The sequence below is a fragment of the Cervus canadensis genome, chromosome X, assembly GCF_019320065.1.
Source record: "Cervus canadensis isolate Bull #8, Minnesota chromosome X, ASM1932006v1, whole genome shotgun sequence".
In the NCBI taxonomy this organism is placed as follows: domain Eukaryota; kingdom Metazoa; phylum Chordata; class Mammalia; order Artiodactyla; family Cervidae; genus Cervus; species Cervus canadensis.
Genome location: NC_057419.1, coordinates 8,224,821 through 8,252,671, shown reverse-complemented (window position 1 = coordinate 8,252,671; position 27,851 = coordinate 8,224,821). Strand labels below are relative to the sequence as shown.

Here is a 27,851-nt window from a genome sequence, read left to right as displayed (position 1 = left end):
CTTGTGATGCGTTTTCATTTCTGATACCTGTTGTCCTCTGGGGTGTTACCTGTTTTGGCGGCATTGTGTATATTTTCTTTTGGAACCCCCCTTTCACTGTTCAGTTCCTCATACGCCTGAATTTCTTCTGGAGTGAAACGGACTCCTTTGGCTGGATTTCATAGCAGACAGGGTGGAAGAGGTGTGCATGAGAATCCTTTATAGGTTATGGAGAGCCACCTGGCTCATACCTGTAGTGTCCGGTAAGTCTCACCAGCACCGCTGCCCTCCACCATCACCTAAACACGGCCCACCAGGTCATTCAGTACAGCGGTGCCTGAGTTTCATGCACATCTTCAGATGGGTCCATACAGTCCACATAGTTCATAGTTTCTCATGTTCTACTTCTTACAACTACTGAGAGAACTACAGGCCATTCACCTATGAGCTTAAGCATCTCCGAGTCAGATGTAGGCACTCATGGTATGTTGGAGAAGGTCATGGTGGGTCCTGAGACTCAGAAATCCTCCCAACTCTAACTCTTCCTGTCCAACTTGTCTAATTAGGAAGTGAAAGTTTCTCAGTTGTTTCTCTTTGTGACCCCATGGCCTGTAGCCTGCCAGGTTCTTCTGTCCATGGAATTCTTCAGGCCAGAATACTGGAGTGGTTTGCCATTTCCTTCTCAAGGGAATCTTTATAACTCTGGGATCAAACCTGGTCTCCTGCATTTCAGGAGGGTTCTTTACCACCAGCCACCAGGGAAGGCCAAGAATACTGGAGTGGGTAGGCTATCCGTTCTCTAGGGGTATTCCAAACTCAGGACTCAAACTGGGGTCTCCTGCATTGCAGGCAATGGACATATTTTGAGCAGACTCTTGGAGACCGTGAAGGACAGAGGAGCCTGGTGTGGTGGAATCCATGGAGTCACAATGAGTCAGGCAGGACTTAGCAACTGAAAAAAAAAAAAAAATTCAAATGATTGGGGAAAAACGATTTGGACTTTACCCCAGGCACATTAATCCCATTACACATGCTACTGAGGGGAAAATACACACTTTTTCATTCTCAGAGAGCAGACACAATCCCCACCATCCACCAATGTGGATATAATATCAGAAAAGTTAAAGCTACCTGTCAGTGACCCCGTGGGGTTGGCCAGATGCACAATGATTGACATGCCTGACTACATGACTCTGAAGGATCAGTAGGAACCAGTGGTTATTTTCAGAGCATTGGGTTCAGGCGTCAGGCGTTCTTAAAGTGACTGAGACAAAAAGAGAGTGTATGTGGTGTAGATGAATGCAGTCAAGGATGGAACCTGTGCATCTGTTGAACTCAAATTTAAACCTTGGTTCAGCTTTGGTGTCAGAACTCAGCAACTCCAATATGTGGTATTTGGCAAGAATCCCATGGACCATCTTGGAATATTTCATTGTACCTCAATGATAAGTGTATCTGATTAAAAAAAAAATCTTATAGATTCCCCTGTGGATACATTTGTTCAGTTTCCTATTAGACAGCATTTTCGCCACCCTGACTCACGTGACATAAAGTCTGAATTCTCCTGCTTGAACGCATGTCTGTGGTAGTGTGCTTAATATAATATAAGCTGGGTATGCACCTCAGTTCTTAATAAAGAATATCAAGAATATGAACATGACTAAGTTGTATAGAATACGCTACAGCATGTACCGAGGCATGAGTCACTTTTGTGGTCTTCACTCCGTCAAAGTTTTCAGCATAGAGTACCAACGTGTTGTCTGATACACGAATCAGTTCAGAAAAAATTTTATACGTGTCTGTGACAAAAAAAAAAAAAAAAATTGAAACCTCAATACAGTTAACTTTTTTCCTTTTCAATTGGACATGTCTTGTTCTCCACAGGCTATCTTCAATCATCCCTCATATGGCTAACTCTGTCTCAATGACATTTCTAGGGGCTGTGTTGCTGGAATGAGTTAAGACAGCTAGTGAACTAGGAACGCTTTTCCCACACACCCTTCTTCTTAAGATACAAAGACTTCCATTCTTCTAGACCAAACAGTCAGTGAACGATAGCAATGTTGTTTATTGCAGCAAGTATAGTAGGTGGTGGAACTCAGCTGTCTCATACCAGCTCACAAGAGCTGACTGTTAAATTTTCAGGGAAGTTGTGACTGAATTTGCAAGCACAGTGGTGATTAAAAAGTAATTCTATAAATTTAAATAAATCATATTAAAAGCTATAGAAAAATCAAAGTCATTAACTAGTACGAGAGGTGATAAAAGAGGCATAAGTGAAGATATTACAAAATGTTGGACATATGTACTTGAAATGATTCTTAGTTCCTGTGGCTACTTGCCTACAGTGGAAATTATAAACGGCACTTCAGGTGAAGATTAGAAAACTGCTGTGCATTTTTCCTGTGAAAATCAAATATGTAGACATTTGATCACTTATTATAGTATTAAGTGATGACACTGTTAAGTATTGGATTTGAGAATTATTTCCCATACTTTATACCATAGAGATAGAACTCTGAAACTGTGTTCCTTTCACTTTCAAATTATGGAAAAATTAGTTTCAAAGTTTTTGTCACTTTTACTTGTTTTTCATACTTTTCTGTGAGATTTGAATTAGTTTCTACCTCTTAAATACATACATGAAGAACTTTTAATATTTAAAGAATTTCTTTAGTTAAAGCAAATTTGATCATGAAGGTCAAACAAAGGGTCAAATAAATATTTGGGTCAGTTAGTGTTGCAGAGAATCTGCCTGCCAGTGCATTAAGTGGGAGGAGGAAATGACAACCCTCTTCCATCTTCTTGCCTGGAAAATCCCATGGACAAAGGATCCTAGTGGGCTACAATCCATGCAATCCATGCAGTCACAAAGAGTCAGAGACGGCAGAGCAACTAACGTGCTTGAGAAGATGCATGCACCAGACACTCTGAAATACTCACATCCTACAACATAAACATCCCGGTCTCTCTTTGCAACTACACTGAGTAACATGCCTGTCTCATAACACCTGAACAACAAAGACATTCCTTCCTCACCATTCCTTCCCCATCTGTTCCCCAGCGCTTGAGGACACCTTTCCATCAATAGCGTCCACACACTCAACATCACAGCCATGACGCACACCTTTCAGTGGACACTGAAGGCAGGACCCCATCTAGGGAGACAACAGTCTCCTTGCTGTCATTTTAGGCAGATTGTACTTACTTGACATACAAAGTAATGGAGACTTGTTCTCAGATTTTTTTTTTCATTTATTTTTATTAGTTGGAGGCTAATGACTTTACAATATTGTAGTGGGTTTTGCCATACATTGACATGAATCAGCCATGGATTTACATGTGTTCCCCATCCTGAACCCCCCTCCCACCTCCCTCCCCATCCCATCCCTCTGGGTCTTCCCAGTGCACCAGCCCCGAGCACTTGTCTCATGCATCCAACCTGGGCTGGTGATCTGTTTCACACTTGATAATATACATGTTTTGATGCTGTTCTCTCAGATCATCCCACCCTCGCCTTCTCCCACAGAGTCTCAAAGTCTGTTCTATACATCTGTGTCTCTTTTCCTGTTTTGCATATAGGGTTATCATTACCATCTTTCTAAAAAATAAATCAAACTATTGAATATAACAAAAAAGGAGGAGACTCACAGAGAACAAACTAGTGGTGACCAGTGGGAGGAGGGAAGGGGTGGAGGTAACACACGAGAAGCAGAGTAAGAGGTATAAGCTAACCTGAATAAAATATATAATATTAAAAGATGTCCTGAACAACATAGAGAATAAGACAATATTTTTACACTATAAATGGAGCATACAAAATTGTGAATCATTACATGCAACACCTGGAACAAAGGAACTGTGAACATCAACTTTATTTATTTCCTCCTCTGAGGAATGCCCTGATAACCGATTCCTGGTAGAGATGCCCCACATTTATCTTCTTAAACCGGACAGGACCATCTGTAGTTTTAGAAAAGAAGCTTAACAGACCTCTTCAACGTTAAATAGCATAGGACTTGGGGCTATGTCTCGGACTGTGTGTCTCATTTGGAAACTGAGAATATCTAAGAATAAAAACATCACTGTCCTTGAAATACCTCATACATCCCGGGATTCCTCACTTAGTCTGAAGGACAAATGCCCAGATCCACTGTAGATGGTCCTCCAGTTAATCTCGTTACAAAACCCGCAGATTGCTAGGTACGCTCATCTGCCCAACAGGATATCAGAGAACCACTTGCAAATAAGCAAGGTCCTGTGATTAACCACTGTTTGACCATTATGTATACCACCAGGAGACCAATCCTATAAAAATGAGACCAATTCATATCCTCTCCAACGTCCTCAGCTTCTCCAGAGGAAGGACCAGGAGAATCATAAGATGAACATTCTGTTGCTGACTCTTGTCCTTTTTGTGGTTTGTGTCACTCAGGACACTCCAGCTGAGCTAGACCCCTGAGAGGTAACCCAAAACGAGCTGATGTGGGAGAAGGTCTTGGGCCTGTGAGTGTGTGTGCGTGTGTGGAAGACTCTTGTTTACTTGTACAGACAGATTTTATAAGCACCATGGTCAATGTATCTACATGAGCATAATACAAAGCTCTGTCTTTTCACACTTTGCATTTTTCTTTCATTCTATTTGTCTGTATGTTAAAAAAATACCTAACATGCTATCATTTAGATACCTATAAAGGGCCATGGTTTTTAGTGGCATTCGTTCGGCTATTGCAAGAAACCTTGAATTCTATGCTTGTGACTGAATACGATTCATTATTTCATTTCATGTTGTTCGGCAAGGTGAGGGGTAGAACTCTTCCTCATCTGATAAGATTGAATTTGTTTCTTTTTTGAAGTAAATGCAGAAGCAAAGATTGTGCTGTGTGTTAGAGACAAACAAGTAAAGAGACTGCCTGATGTTTCTGGAAACCTTCCTTGTTAGATTACAGGAGACTGGCGCACCATTTACATGGCCGTGGATAACAAGGAGATGGTTGAGGAAGGAGGCCCCCTGAGGGGATACATACTTCGGCTTCAGTGTATTAACATCTGAGAACAATATTCCATGGTGTATATGTACCATAGCTTTCTTATCATTCGTCTGCTGATGGGCATCTAGGTTGTTTCCATGTCCTAGATATTATAAACACTGCTGCAATGAACACTGGGGTGCACGTGTCTCTTTCAGATCTAGTTTCCTTGGTGTGTATGCCCAGGAGTGGGATTGCTGGGTCATATGGCAGTTCTATTTCCAGTTTTTTAGGAACTCTCCACACTGTTTTCCATAGTGGCTGTGCTAGTTTGCATTCCCACCAACAGTGTAAGAGGGTTCCCTTTTCTCAGAAAGATAAACACCAATAAAGTATACTAACACATATATGTGGAATTTAGAAAGATGGTAACGATAACCCTATATGCAAAACAGAAAAAGAGACACAGATGTACAGAACAGACTTTTGGACTCTGTGGGAGAAGGCGAGGGTGGGATGTTCCGAGAGAACAGCATGTATATTATCTATAGTGAAACAGATCACCAGCCCAGGTAGGATGCATGAGACAAGTGCTCGGGCCTGGTGCACCGGGAAGACCCAGAGGAATCGGGTGGAGAGGGAGGTGGGAGAGGGGATCGGGATTGGGAATACATGTAACTCCATGGCTGATTCATGTCAATGTATGACAAAACCCACTGAAATGTTGTGGAGTAATTAGCCTCCAACTAATAAAAATAATTGAAAAATAATAATAATAATAAAAAAAATAAAATAAAAAAATAAATATTTAAATTTAATGAAATATTTTCAACAGGAGGCAAATTCTTTTTTATTTTTTTCATTTATTTTTATTAGTTCGAGGCTAATTACTTTACAATATTGTAGTGGTTTTTGCCATACATTGACACGAATCAGCCATGGGTTTACATGTGTTCCCCATCCTGAACCCCCTTCCCACCTCCCTCCCCACCTGATTCCTCTGGGTCTTCCCAGTGCACCAGCCCTGAGCACTTGTCTCATGCATCCAACCTGGGCTGGCGTTCTGTTTCACACTTGATAATATACATGTTTCGATGTTGTTCTGTCAGATCATCCCACCCTCGCCTTCTCCTGCAGAGTCCTCAAGACTGTTCTGTGCATCTGTGTCTCTTTTTCTGTTTTGCATATAGGGTTATCGTTACCATCTTTCTAAATTCCATATATATGTGTTAGTGTACTGTATTGGTCTTTATCTTTCTGGCTTACCTCACACTGTATAATGGGCTCCAGTTTCATCCATCTCATTAGAACTGATTCAAACGAATTCGTTTTAATGGCTGAGTAATATTCCATGGTGTATATGTACCACAGCTTCTTTATCCATTCATCTGCTGATGGGCATCTAGGTTGCTTCCATGCCCTGGCTATTATAAACAGTGCTGCGATGAACACTGGGGTGCACGTGTCTCTTTCAGATCTGGTTTCCTCGGTGTGTATGCCCAGAAGTGGGATTGCTGGGTCATATGGCAGTTCTACTTCCAGTTTTTTAAGAAGTCTCCACACTGTTTTCCATAGCGGCTGTACTAGTTTGCATTCCCACCAACAGTGTAAGAGGGTTCCCTTTTCTCCACACCCTCTCCAGCATTTATTGCTTGTAGACTTTTGGATAGCAGCCATCCTGACTGGCCTGAGATGGTACCTCTTGTTTAGGTTCGCTTGTTCAGTCGTGCCGCGGGGAGGGAGGGGCGCTGCAGGCAGATATCGCTGTGTGTGGGGGGAGCACTCGCAGTGTTCTAGCCACACTGGGTTTGCCCCCGCTCACGGGTGTGTGCTTTCCCCGTTTACACTGCTTAGGCTCCAGGCTGCTCTATATGGAGTGGGCCCTGCGTGGCGTGCGGTTCCAGTTTTCGGGTATTCCACAAAAGCACGGACTCAGTTGGGCCTGCGTTTTGTGCCTTCCCCAGCCCGAGCAACTCAGGCAGCCAGGAGCTTGACACGCGCACTCTCCCTGGGTGCAGTGAGCCTTATCCCCTCCGCGGTCCCACCCTCGGTTTCTGCGGGCACCGGTTGGGTGCGCCTTATGTCTCTTTTGGGAAGCTGATCTCTGACTGTGACCCTCCCGATGGATGTCAACCATCCAGAATCTCAGGAAGCCTTTGGTTAGAAACTGGGAGCCTGTTTGCAGTTTGCTAGGGGATGCCGTCTCTGGGGCTGAGTTTGCCCCTCTCCCCTCCCCTCTGCCTCCTGCCTCCGGCAGGGGATAGACTGGTCCACAGCCAGCTAACTCTTCTCTGGGATCGCTCAGTTCTTTCTTTGTTCTGTGAATGGGCCTGCAGTGTGTTCAGTTAGCGCTTTTCGCCAGTTAATTTTCTCTCTCTCTCTTGCTATTCCACAGTTTTAAGTTTCTATCTCACGTTAGCTCCCTCCAATTGCCCTCAGGGCATTCAGGCCCAGTCCTTACCCTAAGCAATGCCACCTGCTTCTCTCCATTCCGCCCCCTCTTGCTGGTGGCAGATGCGAGCGTCTGTGGTACTTTTCTGCTGGGAGTTGCTTTTAGGCATGTAATCTGTGGGTTTTATTTATTTTTCCGCCTGGTTAGGTTGCCCTCTGAGATTCGAAAACTTCTCCCAGACCTCGCCAGTGAGAGGATTTCCTGGTATTTGGAAACTGCCTCTATTATGACTCCCTTCTTGGGACGGGTCTCCATCCCTAGCTCTTTTCTCTCTCTTTTTATCTTTTATATTTTGTCCTACCTCCTTTCAAAGACAATGGGCTGCTCTTCTGGGCACCTGATGTCCTCTGGTAGCAATCATAGTTGTTTTGTGGCATTTGCTCAGTGTTCAAATGTTCTTTCGATGAATTTGTAGGGGAGAAAGTGGTCTTCCTGTCCTATTCCTCCTCCATCTTAGCTCCTCCCCCCCAGGAGGCAAATTCTTATCTTTTACCGCACTCAAGGATCCCTCCCAAATTTGTCTCTACCATTTCATTTTGCCTTGAGGGTTTACCGTCATGACAGCGTATGAGATTTCTGCTTTACGTGTATCTCCTAACATGAAAATCCAGGTTCTCTTAACCACTGTTCTGACTGTTCACACATCAGGCAAACTAGATTAAAGAAACTGTGGACAGCCATTGTCTAAGTAGCACTCACTTGGACAGTTTGCTCCCACCAGCCCTGTGATGACCATGGTAATAATAAAACAAGTAAATGAATGAATACTGATTAGAAGTATTAAAAAAAATAGAAATTGAACTCGACCTCTGTAACTGAGATGACCTCTATAAGTGAGCTGAGAGATGAGTTTTTAAAACTCTTCATTGAGATGTAAATGATACACAGCAAAATTTCAAGTATTTCAGGTGGTACAGTCGCTAAGCTTTGAATGAATAGAGCTGTGAAAACTTTTCCCCAGTCAGTATCTGAGCATATCTGTTATGTTCAAAACTGTCCTTTGGCTCCTTGCTCATCCTTCCTCCTCTAGCCCCTTCTCAGCCGCCTCCCCAAAACTGGACTTGGGAACCTCCTCGTCTGTTTTCTGGAACAATAGATTAATTGGTCTTCTTTAGATGTTTTCAAAAATTAAATCTGTGTGTGTTTCTGGCTTCTTTCATTTAGCATATTCGTTTGAATCAATATCTATTTTTCTTTTTTTGTAGACTCCAATCCTGTTGACCCTACATAGTATCGTCAGGATATGTCCCATTTTTATCCATCCAAATATTGATGGTTACATGTTCGTAGAGAGGTCTCTGTAAGGAACTGAGCTGTCTCATCTCCTGGGTAGAGACAGTGTTGGAACTGCTGGATCTCAGCGCCTTCTGATTTTCGATTCTTGTCAACAAGAGATGAGAATTTCTGTTGCTCCAGATCCTTGCCAGGACTCAGGGTGGCCAGTTGTTTTCATTTCAGACAGTATAATAAGTGTGTGATGGTATCCAGTTTCAGTAGTGATTTCCATTTCCTGAATGAATAAAGAGTTGGGATTGCCATTTGTCTATTTTCTTTGGTAAGTGTCTCTCCAAGTCCTTCATTCATTACTGAGTGAATTATTTGTTAACTTTTTGTGAAGCTTGTAGGTTTTTAATATATTTGAATATGAGTTCCTTTTCAGATGGAAGATGTGCCAATGATTTTGCCCAGTCGCTGGCTTCTCTTGTGCTTACTTACGGTTGTCCCTCAAAGATGTAAATATTTTCGTGTTGATCGAGGCCTGGTCACTCTGATGCCCTGTTCCCACTGAACTATCCTGCTTGGTGTATATCTGCATCAGGAACCACTTAATCTTTGGTCTTGGAGTTTCCACCTGTGGTTTGCCTGTCGAGTGTTCCTTGCTTTAGGTCTTACACGTAGGTTTACCAGTCTCTCTGTGTTAGCTTTAAAGCATGGAGCAATGAATGGGGTGAAGCTCTTTTTTTTTGGCATATAAATTTCCAATTTCTCCAGGAAATTTGCTCGTATGATTTTCCACTGAATTTCATTTGCAACTTTATCCAAAATCTATTTGTCCCGTCCCCAGGAATAGATTTGGCTGTGTTTTAGTTTGTTTTTTTTTCCCCTCATTCTTGATTTCTGCTTTGGGCAATGTATAGAGACAGTTAGAACATGAAGGTCGCATGACTAGCCTTCAATAAGTTTGTGTTGAAAGAAAATGTTCACAGTTCACAAACTTGTGAGAACAGAATTTCTCAGCCATTTATAGATCATTAGAGTATTGTATATTTCTACTGATGTTCACAAGAGGTATCTGAAATAGCAAGACATTAGTTTTGCTATGTTTTGGAGCCAGAACAAATGATCATATTGGGTCTTATGTTGAGAGGTAGTAAGTTACACGTTCACAGGTCTGAGACGTAGGAGGTCATATATGTAACCTGTGCCACTTACGTCTTCTGACGTCTCATTTATCATCATGAAGATGTGGCTGCAAGGTCATTCATTGAGAGTGGGATTCCCCAGGAGTCGTCATATTTCAAGCTGAGGGCTTCACTCAGTCTCCTCCTTTGTCCTCAGAGCATCTCACCGTGGAGTCTAGCCCAGTGTGTGTGTTTAGACATTTAAATCACGGACTGAGGAAGCCCGAGCCCTTGGCCTGTGGCATGGTGAAGTGTTTAGTTATCCCACTCTTTCTTTAAATGTTTATTCTGATGTATTTGACGTGCAGTGTTGTGTTAGCTTCATGATTCATTTATACTTTTGTTTTTGTTTAGTTGCTAAGTCGTCTCCCACTCTCTTGTGACCATATGGACTACAGCTTCCCAGACTCTTCTGTCCATTGGATTTTTCAGGCAAGAATACTGATGTGGGGTGCCATTTCCTACTCCAAGGGATGTTCCCGACCCAGGGATAGAACCTGCATCTCCTGTGTCTCCTGCATTGACAGGCAGGTTCTTGATCTCTGAGTCACCTGGGATGCCGTCAGTTATAAATATATTTAGGTAAATGTATACCTTTTAAAATTATTCTTCTTATAAGTTATTACAAGACATTGAGTATAGTTCTCTCTGCTCTCCAATAGGTCTTTGTTGTTTATTTTATATATTTTAGCATGTATCTGTTCTTCTCAAACTCTTAATTCATCCCTTCCCTGCTTCCCCTTGGGTAACCATAAATTTTGTCTATGTTTGAGAGTATGTTTCTGCTTTATAAATGGTTTATTTGCATCAGATTTTAGATTCCATATGGAAGTGATAGCATATTTGTGTTTCTCTTCCTGACTTACTTCATTTAATAAGATCATCTCTAGGTCCATCCATGTTGCTGCATATGGCATTATTTCATTTTTCATGGCTGAGTGATATTCCATGGTGTATGTATTCCATTCGTAGAGCAGTTTAACCCCCCTAAAAAGGTGTTAACTTACAGGAAAGAAATTCAGCCTTGTATTTGTCACATTTCTAGTCATCCAACTGATGTTCTCTCTCCTTATGGAGGACAGATGTCTGTGAAAGAGAATGAATAAGGCAAAAAATGACCATTGACATGCCTCTATTCCAAGGATTATTTCATAACAGCTTTTCTAAAAGATGTCTATATGAGTGAAGTAAGCCATAAAGATAAACACCAATACAGCATACTAACGCATATATATGGAATTTAGAAAGATGGTAACGATAACCCTATATGCAAAACAGAAAAAGAGACACAGATGTATAGAACAGACTTTTGGACTATATGGGAGAAGGCAATGGTGGGATGATCTGAGAGAACAACATTGAAACATGTATATTATCAAGTGTGAAACAGAATGCCAGCCCAGGTTGGATGCATGAGACAAGTGCTCGGGGCTGGTGCACTGGGATGACCCAGAGGAATCGGGTGGGGAGGGAGGTGGGATGGGGGATCGGGATGGGGAACACATGTAAATCCATGGCTGATTCATGTCAATGTATGACAAAACCACTACAATACTGTAAAGTAATTAGCTTACAACTAATAAAAATAAATGAAAAAAAAAACTATCAAGTAAAAAAAATAAAAGATGTCTGTGTGAATGGGAACTTTGAATTGAATGTCCTAGTAATATATGTTCATTTTGGATACCTGTTGTCCTCTGGGACTTTGCTTGTTTTGATGAGATTTTCTGTATTTTCATTTGGAACCCCATTTTAGTTGTTCAGTTCCTGATACTTCTGAAGTTCTTCTTGAGTGAAACTGTTTCTTTGGCTGGATTTCATAGCAAACAGAGCAGAAGAGGTGTGCGCTAGAAGCCTTTTTAGGTTATAGAGTGTCATCTGGGTCATGCATGTCATGTCCAGTAAGTCTTACCATCATTACTGCCCTCCACCATCACCTAAACAGTGCTCACCACATAATTTTCTACAGAGGAGCCCAAGTGTGTAAACAGGTCTTCAGATGGATCTGTGGGAGTAGAGTCCACATAATTAACATTTCATCACATTCTAGTTCTCCCAACCTCTGAGACAACTACAGGTCATTTATCTGTGAGCTTAAAGATGCCCCAATGAGATGCAATCTTTCAAGGTACATCGGAGAAGGTCGTGGTGGGTCTGAGACCCAGAATTTGCCCCAACTCTAACTCTTCCTGTCCACTTTGTCTACATCCTAGAATTCCATCCACAGGGTTGTCATCAACCCTCATGAAATGAATGCGGCACGGGGAATGATTTGGAATTTTCAGCAAGCACACTAATCCTGGTGAGACGGAACAGGACCTCGTGTTCCTTGCCCCACCCACCATGTTTTTGGCCTGCCTTTTGTCTGTGACAGATTTTAGTCAAAGAATAAGCTTAATCAGATAATTGAGAATGTGGGAAAGCAAAGGAAAATAGTCAACGGAGACCAAATGATAATAACGTAATCATGAAGCAAAGTCAAGGACCTGTAGTTCCTCCCTAAGGGCAATAGATAATATTCTGTGTCATATACTGTGAGCTGTCTTAGACACTGAACCCCTACCCAGGGGACAAGTTTACTACAGGATGACCAGACTATAGCCTCGACAGAAGCTGCCATGATTCAGAGAAGTGACATCAAGGAGATGGGAACATAGCGACCCTGGAACTGAAGATTCAGTCAATTCAGTTGCTCAGTCATGTCTGAGACTTTGTGATTCCATGGACTGCAGCACACCAGGCCTCCCTGTCTGTCACCATCTCCCAGAGTTTGCTCAAACTTATGTCCATTGAGTCGGTGATGCCATCCAGCCATCTCATCCTCTGTCGTCCCCTTCTCCTCCTGCCCCCAATCCCTCCCAGCATCAGGGTCCTTTCCAATGAGTCAACTCTTCGCATGAGGTGGACAAAGTATTGGAGTTTCAGCTTCAGCATCAGTCCTTCCAATGAACACCCAGGATTGATCTCCTTTACGATGGACTGATTGGATCTCCTTGCAGTCCAAGGGACTCTCAAGAGTCTTCTCCAACACCACAGTTCAAAAGCATCTATTCTTTGGCACTCAGCTTTCTTCACAATCCAACTCTCACATCCATACATGACTACTGGAAAAACAATAGCCTTGACTAGATGGACTTTGTTGACAAAGTAGTGTCTCTGCTTTTTCATATGTTGTCTAGGTTGGTCATAACTTTACTTCCAAGGAGTAAGCGTCTTTTAATTTCATAGCTGCAGTCATCATGTGCAGTGATTTTGGAGATCAAAAAATAAATAAATAATAAAAGTCTGTCACTGTTCCCATTGTTTTCCAATCTTTTTGTGATGAAGTGATGGGACCAGATGCCATGATCTTAGTTTTCTGAATGCTGTGTTTTAAGCCAACTTTTTCACTCTCCTCTTTCACTTTCATCAAGAGGCTCTTTAGTTCTTGCTTTCTGACATAAGGGTGGTATCATCTGCATAACTAAGGTTATTGATATTTCTCCTTGCAATCTTGATTCCAGCTGATGCTTCATCAAGCCCAGCATTTCACAAGACATACTCTGCATAAATTAAATAACAGGGTGATAATACACAACCTTGACATACTCCTTTCCTGATTTGGAACCAGTCTGTTGTTCCACGTCCAGTTCTAACTGTTGCTTCCTGACCTGCATACAGATTTCTCAGGAGGCAGGTCAGGTGATCTGGTATTCTCATCTCTTGAAGGATTTTCCACATTTTGTTGTGACCCACACAGTCAAATGCATTGGCATAGTCAATAAAGCAGAAGTAGATGTTTTTTCTGAAACTCTCTTGCTTTTTCGATGATCCAACAGATGTTGGCAATTTGATCTCTGGTTCCTCTGCCTTTGCTAAATCCAGCTTAAACATCTGGAAGTTCATGGTTCATGTACTGTTGAAGCCTTGCTTGGAGAATTTTGAGCATTATTTTGCCAGTGTGTGAGTTCAGTGCAATTTTGCAGTAGTTTGAGCATTCTTTGGCATTTCCTTTCTTTGGGATTGGAATGAAAACTGACCTTTTCCAGTCCTGTGGCCACTTTTGAGTTTTCCAAATTTGCTGGCATATTGAGTGCAGCACTTTCACAGCATCATCTTTCAGGATTTGAAATAGCTCAACTGGAATTCCATCACCTCCACTAGCTTTGTTCATAGTGATGCTTCCTAAGGCCCACTTGACTTCACATTCCAGGATGTCTGGCTCTAGGTGAGTAATCACACCATCATGGTTATCTGGGTCATGAAGATCTTTTTTATATGGTTCTTCTGTGTATTCTTGCCACCTCTTCTTAATATCTTCTGCTTCTGTTAGGTCCATACCGTTTCTGTCCTTTACTGTGCCTAGCTTTGCATGAAGTATTCCCTTATTATCACAGATTTTCCTGATGGGACATCTAGTCTTTCCCATTCCATTGGTTTCCTTTACTTTTCTTGCCATCCCTACTGAGGAAGGCTTTCTTATACTCCTTGTTATTCTTTGGAACTCTGCATTCAAATGGTTATATCTTTCCTTTTCTCCTTTGCCTTTAGCTTCTCTTCTTTTGTCAGCTATTTGTAAGGCCCCCCTCAGACAACCATTTTGCCTTTTTGCATTTCTTTTTCTTGGGGACTGTCTTGATCACTGCCTCCTGTACAATGTTATGAACGTCTGTCCATAGTTCTTCAGCCACTCTGTCTATTAGGTGTAATTCCTTGAATCTATTTGTCACTTCCACTGTATAGTTCAGAATTCTCTGTAGCTCAAACGGTAAGGAATCTGCCTGCGATGCAGGTGACCAGCATTTGATCCCTGGGTTGAGAAGTTCCTTTAGAGAAGGAACGGCAACCCACTCCAGTATTCCTGCCTGGAGAATTCCATGGATAGAGAAGCATGGTAGACTATAGTCCATGGGATCACAAGGAGCTGGACATGACTGAACAACTAACACACACACACATAGCTGCATAGTCTAACACACACATGTAACTGTATAATTGTAAGAGATTTGATTTAGGTCACACCTGAATGGTCTAGTGATTTTCCCTACTTTCTTCAATATGAGTCTGAATTGTGCAATAAGGTCAATAGGTCAACAGTAGGGAAGGAACACTGCCCCACCCATCACCATAAAGCTGGATTAAAGATTTACTGAGCATGGCCTACCTATCTGAACAAGATGGGGTTCCCCCTGTCAGTCTTTCCCACCAGGAAGCTTCCATAAGCCTCTTATCCTTACCTATCAGAGGGCAGACGGAATGAAAACCACAATTAGAGAAATCGAGCCAGTCTGATCACTTGGACCACAGCCTTGTCTGTGAAACTATGAGCCATGCCATGTAGGGCCACCCAAGATGGACGGGTCATGGTGGAGAGTTCTGAGAAAACGTGGTCCGCTGGAGAAGGCACTGGCAAAACACTACAGTATTCTTGCCTTGAGAGCCCTATGAACAATATGAAAAGGTGAAAAGATGGGACACTGATAGATGAACTCCCCAGGTCGGTAGGTGCCCAATATGCTACTGGAGAAGAGTGGGGAAATAACTCCAGAAAGAATGGAGAGATGGTCCAAGCAAAAACAACACCCAGCTTTGAATGTGACTGGTGATGGAAGTAAAGTCTGAGGCTGTAAAGAGCAATATTGCATAGGAACCTGGGATGTTAGTTCCATGAATCAAGGTAAATTGGAAGTGGTCAAGCAGGAAATGGCAAGGGTGAACATCAACAGTTTAGGAATCAGTGAACTAAAATGGACTGACATGGGTGAATGCAACTCAGATGACCAATATATCTACTACTGTGGGCAAGAATCCCTTAGGAGAAATGGAGTAATCATCATAGTCAACAAAAGAGTTGGAAGTGCAGTACTTGGGTGCAATCTCAAAAACAACAGAATGATCTCTGTTTTTTCCAAGGCAAACCATTCAATATCAGAGTAATCCAAGTCTGTGGCCCAACCAGTAATGTTGAAGAAGTTGAAATTGAATGGTGCTATAAAGACCTACAAAATCTTCTAGAACTGACACCCCCAAAGATGTCCTTTTCCTTATAGGGGACTGGAATGCAAAAGTAGGTTGTCACGACTTACCTGGAATAACAATCAAACTTGGCCTTGGAATACAAAATGAAGCAGGGCAAAGCCTAACACAGTTTTGCAATGAGAATGCTTTGGTGACAGCAAACACCCTCTTCCAACAACACAAGAGAAGACTCTACACATGGATATCACCAGACGGTCAATACCGAAATCAGATTGATTATATTTTTTGCAGCCAAAGACCGTGAAGCTCAGGGCAGTCCTAAAATGATGGAGGAATAGGATGGGGAGACCACTTTCTCCCCCACAAATTCATCAAAAGATCATTTTAACACTGAGCAAATACCACAAAACAACTTCTGAATGCTGGCAGAGGACACCGGCCACCCAGAAAGGCAGCCAATTGTCTTTGAAATGAGGTAGGACAAAATATAAAAGATTAAAAAGAGAGACAAAAGAGTTAGGGATGGAGACCCATCCCAGTGAGGGAGTCGTAAAAGAGGAGAAGTTTCCAAACACCAGGAAACCCTCTCACTGGTGGGTCTGTGGGGAGTTTTGGAGTTTCAGAGGGCAACATAAGCGGGAGGAAAAAATAAATAATTAAAACCCACAGATTAGTCGCCTAACTGCAGCTCCCAGCAGAGGAGTAGCCCAGATGCTCACATCTGCCACCAGCAAGCTGGTGCTGAGCAGGGAGGTGTGGGCTGCATTGCTTAGGGTAAGGACCGGGCCTGAATGCCCTGAGGGCAATCTGAGAGAGCTATTGTGAGATAGTAACTCAAACCATGGGATAGCCAGAGAGAGAGAAAAAAGAGAGAACTTTCTCACAAAAAGGTTTGAGCTAAGGCACTGCCGGGACTGCTCACAGATCAAAGGACGGAGCGAATACCAGAGGAGAGCTAGCCGACTGCAGACCGGCCCATCCTGAGCCAGAGGCAGAGAGGCAGGGGGGCGAGGGCCAAAGCCCGAAGGAGAGGGGCAATCTGGGCCCCAGAGCTGGCATCCTCTACCAAACTGCAAGCAGGCTCCCAGTTGCTAACCAAGTCTTCCTGGGATCCTGGACGGTTGACATCTGCCAGGAGGATTGCAGCCAGAAATCAGCTCCCCAGAGGAGACACACGGCACACCTGAGATGATGCTCCCTCTGAGCACCCAGGAAACCGAGCAGCTTGGACCGGGGAGGTGATAAGACTCAGCCCCGCCCCCCAACCTGGGGAGTGTGCACTTACCAAGTATCTGGTCGCCTGAGCTGCTTGGACCTGGGGAGGGCACAAAACGCAGGCCCAACCGAGTCTGTGCTTTTGTGTAGTACCCGAGAACCTCAACCAAGTGGCTTAGACCTGGGAGGGCATGGAACCCATGGCTCAGCTTAGACAGTTCCCCTGCAGAGCAATCTGAAGCCTGAGCACTGTAGACTGGGAAAGCACACACGCCATGAGCGGGGGCAAACCCCGTGTGGCTGGGACCCTGCGAGCACTCCCCACACACGCCAGTGATACTTGTTTACAGTGTCCCCCCCCCCCCCACAGCACGACTGAACAAGCGAGCCGAAATAAATGATCACCTTTGCCCCCTGTGTCAGGGCTGAAGTTAGATACTAAAGAGACCTGCAAACAGAGGAAGCCAAAAGAAACCAAGAAGAGGGAACCACTTTGGAAGTGACAGTTGCAACAGATTAGAGCCCTGTAGTTAGCACTGGCTACATTGGAAGGGACCTGCAGAACTTGAGAAGTATAAACTGGAACAAGGAGCTGTCTGAAACTCAACTGACCCCACACTGCCCTCAACATCTCCAGAGAAATTAGTAGATATATTTTACTATTATCATTTTATAATTTTTTAAAATTTTAAGTTCTTTATTGCTCCTTTAATTTTCCTTTTTAAAACCCACTATTACCTTGCAAAAAAGAAGACCCTATTTTTAAAGCAAATTTCATATATATGTATTTTATAACTTTTGTGTTTTTTGTTTTACTATTATATTTTTGAGAGTCTAAACTCTACTCAAGATTTTTAATCTTTGCTTTTGCGAAATGTTATAATTCTGCACCTTTAAGAATCCAATCTTCCATACCCATTTTTACTTAGGAGCGTGATTATTGGCTTGGTTGCTTTCTCCCCTTTTGACTCTCCTTTTAATCCCCTGGGTCATCTCTATCTCCTCCCTCTCCCTTCTCTTCTGTACTTAACTCTGTGAATCTCTTTGGCTGTTCTGGGCTGTGGAGAACACTTAGGGAAGGGAACACAGACTAGATTGGCCTCTCTCCTTTTGACTCCCCCTCCTCGTCTCCTGGTCCCCTCTGTCTCCTTCCTCCCTCTTCTCTTCTCTATGGAACTCTGTGAACCTCTCTGAGTGTTCCAGACTGTGGAGATTACAGTCTGAAGTTCCAGACTGTGGAAGTGATTACTGGCTAGCTTTCTCTCTCCTTTTGATTCCCCCTCTTCTCCTCCTGATCACCTCTATCTCCCTCCTCCCTCCTCTCCATGTAACTCTGTGAACCTGTCTTGGTGTCCCCCACTGTGGAGAGTCTTTTCAGCGTTAACCTAGATGTTTTATCATTGGTGCTGTATGGATAGAGAAGTCTTGAGGCTACTGTAAGGATAAGACTGAAAGCTAGAGGCAGGAGGCTTAAATCCGAAACTTGAGAACACCAGAAAGCTCCTGACTCCAGGGAACATTAATCAACATGAGCTCATCCAAAAGTCTCCATACCTACACTGAAACCAGGCTCCACCCAAGAGCCAACAAGTTTCAGAGCAAGACATAAAAAAGCTAATTCTCCAACAACGCAGGAGCATAACCCTGAACATTAAAATACAGGTGGTCAAAAGTCACACCAAACCCATAGACACCTCAAAACTCACTACTAGACACTTCGTTGCACTCCAGAGAGAAGAGATCCAGCTCCACCCACCAGGACACCAACTCAAGCTTCCCTAACCAGGAAACCTTGACAAACCACTCATCCAACACCACCCACAGGGAGGAACCTCCACAATAAAGAGGAACCACAAACTTCTAGCATACAGAAAGGCCACAGCAATCTAAACAAGATGAAAAGTCAGAGAAATAGTCAGCAGGTAAAGGAACATGATAAAAGCCCACCAAACCAAACAAAAGAGGAGGAGATAGGAAAAAGAATTAAGAATAATGATAGTAAAAGTGATCCAAAATCTTGAAAACAAAATGGAGTTACAGATAAATAGTCTGGAGATAAGCATTGAGAAGATGCAAGAAAAGTTTAACAAGGACCTTGAAGAAATAAAAAAGTGTCAATGAATAATGCAGTAACTGAGAATCAAAAGCACTCTGGAGGGAACCAACAGTAGAATAACTGAGGCAGAAGATAGGATAAGTGAGGTGGGCAGTAGAATGGTGGGAATAAATGAAGCAGAGAGGAAAAAAGAATAGAAATAAATGAGTACAATTTCAGAGAGCTCTGGGATGATGTTAAACACCCCAATATTTGAATCATAGGAGTCTCAGAAGAAGAAGACAAAAAGAAAGGCCATGAGAAAATACTTGAGGAGATAATAGTTGAAAACTTTGCTAAAACGGAGAAGGAAATCACCACCCAAGTCCAGGAAACCCAGAGCGTCCCAAATAGGATAAACCCAAGGCGAAACTCCCCAAGACACATATTAATCAAATTAACAAAGATCAAACACAAAGAACAAATATTCAAAGCAGCAAGGGAAAACCAACAAATAACTCACAAGAGGATCCCCATAAGGATAACAACTGATCTTTCAATAGAATCTCTTCAAGCCGGAAGGGAATGGCAGGAAATATTTAAAGTGATGAAGGAGAAAACCCTACAACCGAGATTACTGTACCCAGAAGGATCTCATTCAAACATGAAGGAGAAATCAAAAGCTTTATAGACAAGCGAAAGCTGAGAGCATTCAGCACCACCAAACCAGCTCTTCAACAAATGCTAAAGGATTTTCTCTAGACAGGAAACACAGAAAAGGTTGATAAACTCGAACATAAGACAAGAAAGTAAATGGCAACAGGATCATACTTATCAATAATTGCCTTAAATGTAAATGGGTTGAAGGCCCCAAGCAAAAGACAAAGACTGGGTGAATGAATACAAAAACAAGACCCCTATATATGCTGTCTCCAAGAGACCCACCTCAAATCTAGGGACACATGCAGACTGAAAGTGAAGGGCTAGAAAAAGATGTTTCATGAAATTGAGACCAAAAGAAATCAGGAGTAGCAATACTCATATCGCATAAAATAACCTTTGAAATGAGACCGTGAGAAGAGACAAAGAAGGACACTACATAATGATCCAAGGATCAATCCAAGAAGAAGATATAACAATTATATATGCACCCAACATAGGAGCACCGCAATATGTAAGGCAAATGTTAACAAGTATGAAAGGGGAAATTAATAGTAACACAGTAATATCAGGAGAATTTAATACCCCACTCACACCTATGGATAGATCAAGTAAAAAGAAAATTAGCATGGAAACACAAACTTTAAATGATAAAATGGACCAGTTAGACATAATTTATATTTATAGGGCATTTCACCCCAAAACAATGGATTTCACCTTTTTTCTCAAGTGAGCCTTCTTTCTCACGGAACCTTCTCCAGGATAGATCACATCCTGGGCCATAAATCTAGCCTTGGTATATTAAAATGATATCATCTCATGCATCTTTTCTGATTACAGTGTGGTAAAATTAGATGTCAATTACAGAAAAAAAAACTATTAAAAATACAAATATATGGAGGCTTAAGAGCACACTTCTGAATAACCAAGAAATTAGAGAAGAAATAAAAATATGCATAGACACGAATGAAAATGAAAACTCAATGACCCAAAACCTATGGGATTCAGTAAAAGCAGTGCTAAGGTGACGGTTCATAGCAATACAAGCCTAGCTCAAGAAACAGGAGAGAGAAAAAAATAATAATAACCTAACTCTACACCTAAAGCAATTAGAAAAAAGAAGAAATGAAGCACCCCAGGGTAAGTAGAAGGAAAGAAATCATAAAAATTAGGGCAGAAATAAATGGAAAAGAAACAAAGGAGTCATAGCAAAAATCAACAAAGCTGAAAGCTGGTTCTTTGAGAAGATATAGAAAATAGACAAACCATTAGCCAGACTCATCAAGAAAATAAGGGAGAAGAATCAAATAATCAAAATTAGAAATGAAAATGGAGAAATCACAACAGACAGCACAGAAATACAAAGGATCATAAGAGACTACTATCAGCAACTGTATGCCAATAAAACAGACAACTTGGAAGAAATGGACAAATTCTAAGTAAAGTACAACTTTCCAAAACTGAACCAGGAACAGAAACAGAAAATCTTAACAGACTTATAACAAGCACAGAAATCAAACCTGTAATCAGAAATCTTCCAGCAAACAAAAGCCCAGGGCCAGATGGCTTCACAACTGAATTCTATGAAAAATTTTAAGAAGAGCTAACACATATCCTACTCAAACTCTTCCAGATATTTGCAGGGAAAGGTAAACTTCCAAACTCATTCTATGGGGCCACCATCACCCTAATACTAAAGCCAGACAAAGATGCCACAAAAAAAACTACAGGCCAATATCACTGATGAACATTGGTGCGAAAATCCTTAATAAAATCCCGGAAAACAGACTCAAACAACGTATTAAAAAGATCATACATCATGACCAAGTGGGTTTTATCCCAGGGATGCAAGGATTCTTCAATATTTGCAAATAAATCAGTGTGATACACCACATTGACAAATAGATAAAAAACATTTGATTATCTCAATAGATAGAGAAAGCCTTTGACATAATTCAACATCCATTTATTTAAAAAAAAAGAAAACCTCCAGAAAGTAGGCATAGAAGGAACATACCTCAACATAATAAAAGCCATAATTGATAAACCCATAGCAAACATTATCTTCAATGGTGAATAATTGAAAGCATTTCCCCTAAAGTCAGGAACAAGACAAAGGTGCCCACTCTCACCACTACTGTTCCACATACGTTTGGGAGTTTTAGCCCAGCAATCAGAAAAGAAATAGAAATTAAAAACATCCAGATTGGAAAAGAAGAAGTAAAACTCTCACTGTTTGCAGATGACATGATCCTCCGGATAGAAAACCCTAAAGACTCCACCAGAAAATTACTAGAGCTAATCAATGAATATAGTAAAGTTGCAGTTTATAAAATTAACACACAGAAATCCCTTGCATTCCTATACACTAGCAATGAGAAAACAGAGAAATTAAGGAAACAATCCCATTAACCATTGCAACAAAAAGAATAAAATACTTAGGAATAAATCTACCTAAAGAAACAAAAGACCTATATATAGAAAACTATAAAACCCTGATGAAAGAAATCAAAGACAACAGAAAAAGATGGAGAAATATACCATGTTCATGGATCGGAAGAATCATTATAGTGAAAATGAGTATGCTACCCAAAGCAATTTATAGAATCAATGCAATCCCTATCAAGCTACCAATGGTATTTTTCAGAAAACTAGAAGAAATATTTTCACAATTTGTATGGAAATACAAAAAACCTCGAATAGACAAAGCAATCTTGAGAAAGAAGAATGGAACTGGAGGAATCAGCCTGCCTGATGTCACCCGATACTACAAAGCTATAGTCATCAAGACAGCATGGTACTGGCACAAAGACAGAAACATAGATCAATGGAACAAAATAGAAAGCCCAGAGATAAACCCACGCACCTATGGACAACTTATCTTTGACAAAGGAGGCAGGACTATACAATGGAGAAAAGACAATCTCTTTAATAGGTGGTGCTGGGAAAACTGGTCAACCACTTGTAAAAGAATGAAAATAGAACACTTTCTAACACCATACACAAAAATAAACTCAAAATGGATTAAAGATCTAAGCGTAAGACCAGAAACTATAAAACTCCTAGAGGAAAACATAGGCAAAACACTCTCTGACGTAAATCATAGCAGGATCCTCTATGACCCACCTCCTAGAATAATGGAAATAAAAGCAGAAATAAGCAAATGGGGCCTAATTAAACCTACAAGCTTTTGCACGACGAAGGGAAGTATAAGCAACGTGAAAAGACAGCCTTCAGAATGGGAGAAAATAATGGCAAATGAAGGAATTGACAAAGAATTAATCTTAAACATATACAAGCTCTCCTGCAGGTCAGTTCCAGAAAAATAAGTGACCCAATCAAAAAATGGGCCAAGGATCTAAACAGACATTTCTGCAAAGAAGACATAAAGATGGCTAAAAAACACTTGAAAAGATGCTCAACGTCACTCATTATCAGAGAAATGAAATGCAAATCAAAACCACAATGAGGTATTGTCTCACGCCAGTCAGAATGGCTATCAAAAAGTCTACAAACAATAAATGCTGGAGAGTGTGCGGAGGAAAAAGGAACCTTACCCTGTTGGTGGGAAGGCAAACTAGTACAGCCACTATGGAGAACAGTGTGGAGACTCCTTTAAAAACTGGAAATAGAACTGCCATACGGCCCAGCAATCCCACTGCTTGGCATACACACCAAGCAAACCAGAATGGAAAGAGACATGTGTACCCCAATGTTCATCGCCACATCATTTACAATAGCCAGGACATGGAAGCAACCTAGATGTCCATTGGCAGATGAATGGATAAGAAACCTGTGGTACATATACACAATGGAATATTATTCAGCTATTAAAAAGAATGCATTTGAATGAGGTGGATGAAACTGAAGCCTATTATACGGAGTGAAGTCAGTCAGAAAGAAAAACACCAATACAGTATATTAACGCATATATATGGATTTTAGAAAGATGGTAATGATGATCCTGTATGCGAGACAGCAAAAGAGATACAGATGTAAAAAACAGACTTGTTTTTTTAAATTTATTTCTAAGTTAGGTTTTTACCATATATTGACATGAATCAGCCATGGGTGTACTTGTGTTCCCCATCCTGAGTATATATATGGAATATATATATGCATATATATGGAATTTAGAACATTGGTAATGATGACCCTATATGCAAGACAGAAAATGAGACACATGTATAAAACAGTCTTTTGGACTCTGTGGGAGATGACAAGGGTGGGATGATTTAAAAGAATAGCATTGAAACATGTATATTATCATATGTGAAGTAGATCAGCAATCCAGGTTTGATGCATGTGACAGGGTGCTTAGGGATGGTGCACTGGGATGACCCAGAGGGATGGGATGGGGTGGGAAGTGGGAGGGATAGTCAGGACAGGGAATACACGTACACCCATGTGTGATTCATGTCAATGTATGGCAAAAAGCACCACAATATTTTAAAGTAATTAGCCTCCAATAAAAATAAATTTTTAAAAAAGATGGAGAAGCTCTATACACTTAGCAAAAACAAGACTGGGATCTGACTGTGGCTTAGATCATAAACTCCTTATTTTAAAATTCAGACTTACATGAAAGAAAGTAGGGAACTGATGATTAACTGTACCTAAAACAATCATAATTTTGCAGGTCAGACCACCAATGACCAATTTCAAAATGACTGTTCAGGGTACCTGGGCTGTTTTTTCATGGAGCCCCCTCTCTCTGTCTATAGAGATCTTACCCACTGATTGTCAGCTGGGTGAGATATACAGCCATTGGACAGAAGTCCAACCTTCCCCCAGGTGTTGGCATCTGAACAAAAGCAGACTTGACTTTCAAAAAGCTGGCCTCTTAGTTGGCTTTTGAAGGGCGGGCAGCAGGATCCCACTTTCAGTAATAACATCACACATGCTACTGAGGGGAAAATTCATGCATTGTTATCCTCAATGACCAGACACAACCCCCTCGCCACCCCAATGAAGATATCATATCAGAAAGGATAAAGGGACATGTCAGTGAACCCAGGGGTTGGCTGGATGGCAGAATGACTGATGTGCCTGTCCACACTGCCTCTGCAGGATTCAATATGATTCAGTGGTGTTTGCAGAGCATTGGATTCAGGTCTCAGGAAGTGTTTTAATGATTGTGACAAAGAAGAAAGCGTTTGTGGTGGAGATGAATGTAGTCATGGCTGGGACCTGTGAGTCTACTCAACTCAGATTTAGCAGATTTGGTTCACTTTTGTGTCAGGACCCAGCAGCTCCATTGTGTGATATTTGGCAGGAAACCCATGGACCATTTTGTAGTATTTCATTGGATCTCTGGGATGAACGTATCTCATTTTTAAAAAAAGCCATCTGATAGAATCCCCAGTGGATACATTTCCTCATTTTCCTAGCAGACTACCATTCTGTGGCACTGACTTATGTCACGTGAAGTCTGAATTCACTGTGTGAACACGTGTCTGCTCCAGTGTTCTTCATTATGAGGTGCTGTGCTTAGCCGCTCAGTCGTGCCCAACACTTTGCTACCTCATGGACTGTATTCCACCAAGATCCTCTGTCCGTGGGGATTTTCCAGGCAAGAATACTGAAGTAGGGTATCTTTCCATCCCAGTGATCAAACCCAGGTCTCCCACATTGCAGGCGGATTCTCACCTGTCTGAGCCACCAGCGTAACCCTAATATAAAGTATACATGTACTTCTCTCCCTAGTATAAAAATACTGATCATATGAAGAGGTCTACTCTGTATTGGGTAATCTACAATATTTGCCAACACCTTCAGTCATTTTTGTGATCTTATCTCCATCATCATTTTCGACATAATTTACCACCATGTTGTCTGATACATGAATCAGTTGCAAAGCATTTTTACCCCTGAGTGTGACAGAGAAAAAAAAAATTTCAAACCTCAACGTGATTAACTTCTTTCCTTTTCAGTTGAACGTGCCTTATTCTTCACACGCTATCTTCTGCCTTCCTTCTGATGGTGAAGTCTGTCTCAATGACATTTCCAGTGGTGTGTCATTAGAACTAGTTATGACAGCGTGAAGTAGGAAAACTTTCTCCACACACCCCTCTCCTGAGATAATTAAGACTTCCAATGTTCTAGTCTGAGCAGTCTGTGAATGATAGCAAAGTTGCTTATTGCATCCATAATAGGTGTTGAACCTCAACCATCTCATACTAGCTCACAAGAGCTGACTGCTATACAATTTTTGAAATTTTGTAACCCAGTTCGCATGTACAGTCATGGTGAGAAAGGAATAATAAAAGTCTAAATGAATCATATTAAGAGTTTGCAAATCATCCAGGATTATTTCCTAGTATAAGAGGTAATAAAAGAGGTACAAATTAGTCTATTGTAAAATGTTGACGTATATAATCCTTAATGATTGCAGATTAGATTCTGTGGCTGCCTGTCCACAGTTAAAATTAAAATAAATGCATCAGACCAAGATTAGAGTGCTCCGTTGTACATTTTTTTTCCATGAAAATGAAGCGGATGGACATTTGATCACTGAATGGAATATTACAGTATTGATATTAATATTTGAGAATTTTTTGCTGTTACTTTCAACTACTGAGATACAAATCTGTTAATGCCCCTTTTGAATTATGTATTGATATTCATATTTGAGAATTCTCATTATTTTAAACTATAGAGATAGAAGTTTATGCTAAAGTTACTTTCAAATTATGCAAAAATTAGTTTGAAAGTTTGACTCTTATTTTAGCTGTTCTCATCTTTGGGCTTTAAATTAATCATGTTCTACTTACTAAGCTTGCTAGCAAAGAACTTTTAATATTTAAAGAATTTCTTTAGTTAAATCAAGTTTGATCGTGTAGGTCAAATAAAAGATAGAAAAAATTTGCAAGAGTCATTGTAATCTTAATTAGCTTTACACACTTCCCCATGCCCAGGGAACGTGAGGAGCCAATGTTCTGGGGCTTCTCAGAGAACGTCAAAGGTGACATTCCAACCTTGGGCCTCATCCTGGTGTTTTGGGACAGAATTGATTGCTGAAAAATTATATGGCTTTTCCAAGGTTGCATTGGTAATAAGTAGAGAAAATAGTCCACCAATCCAGACATCTAGTTGTCTTTTATGGGACCGAGACTATTCATCTGAACATGTTCCAAGGTTTTGGGAATACATCGGAAATGCTTGAATACTCACATTTTGTGATGTAAACATCTCCTTCTTGTCTCTTTGCCACTTCTGTGAATGACAGGCATGTCCTGTCAACCCTGAAAAAGCAACAGACAAGACATTCCTTCCTCACCATCCATTCCCCAGTGCTTGAGGATACCCTTCCCAGAAGAGAGTTCACATACTCCACATCACAGCCATGACCCACACCTTTCATTGCACATTGGAGACCAGACCCTGTGTCAGAAGTCAACAGACTCCTTGGTTTCATTTGGGGCAGATTGTGCTTACTTGATGTAAAATGTAAAGGAGATGTATTCACAGCCATTGATACATTTTGATCCGATGATAGTAACACCTCAGTGGGCCCCCTTCCACAATCTTCTTGTTATCCCCGGCCATGTAAATGGTGTGCCAGTCTCCTGTAATCTAAGAAGGAAAATCTCTATAAACGTCAGTTAATTTCGTTTTTGGTTACTCGCCAATACACAGCAGTATATTTGCTTCTGTATTTACCACAGAAGAGTAAATGGAGTCTTACTAAGCAACGAAGGGTTCTACCCCCCACTTTGCTGAATAACATGAAATGAAATCATGATTCATATTTGCGTAGACAGCATAGAATTCAGAGATTTTGAAATAGTGAAAACACCAATAATGAACATGACAGCTCATAACTCTCTGAATGATAGCATGTTAAGGTTTTTTCTTTTATGAAAAGGAAATAAAAGAGTGGATGCATAGAGGGTTTCATAGATAGAGATATTATGCTCATGTAGATACATGGACTAAGGTATCTATACAGTATGTCCTTCATATAAACAAGAATATCTCTGTCACATGCGCACACCAACAGCCTCACACACAAACAGAGACGCACATTTAAACAAGCAAGACCTTCTAGCAGATCAGCTCATTCTGGGTACCTGTGAGGGGTCTATCTCAGCTGGAGTTTCCTGGGCAGCACAAACCAGGACAAGGAAAAGAGTCAGCAGCAGAACCTTCATCTTGTGACTCACGTGGTCCTTCTTCTA

At 41.3% G+C, this 27,851-nt stretch overlaps 1 pseudogene; it reads right to left on the bottom strand.

Annotated features, from left to right (window-relative positions):
- Positions 1–14: 14 nt before the first annotated feature.
- On the bottom strand, positions 15–27,851 carry LOC122434718 (annotated as a pseudogene).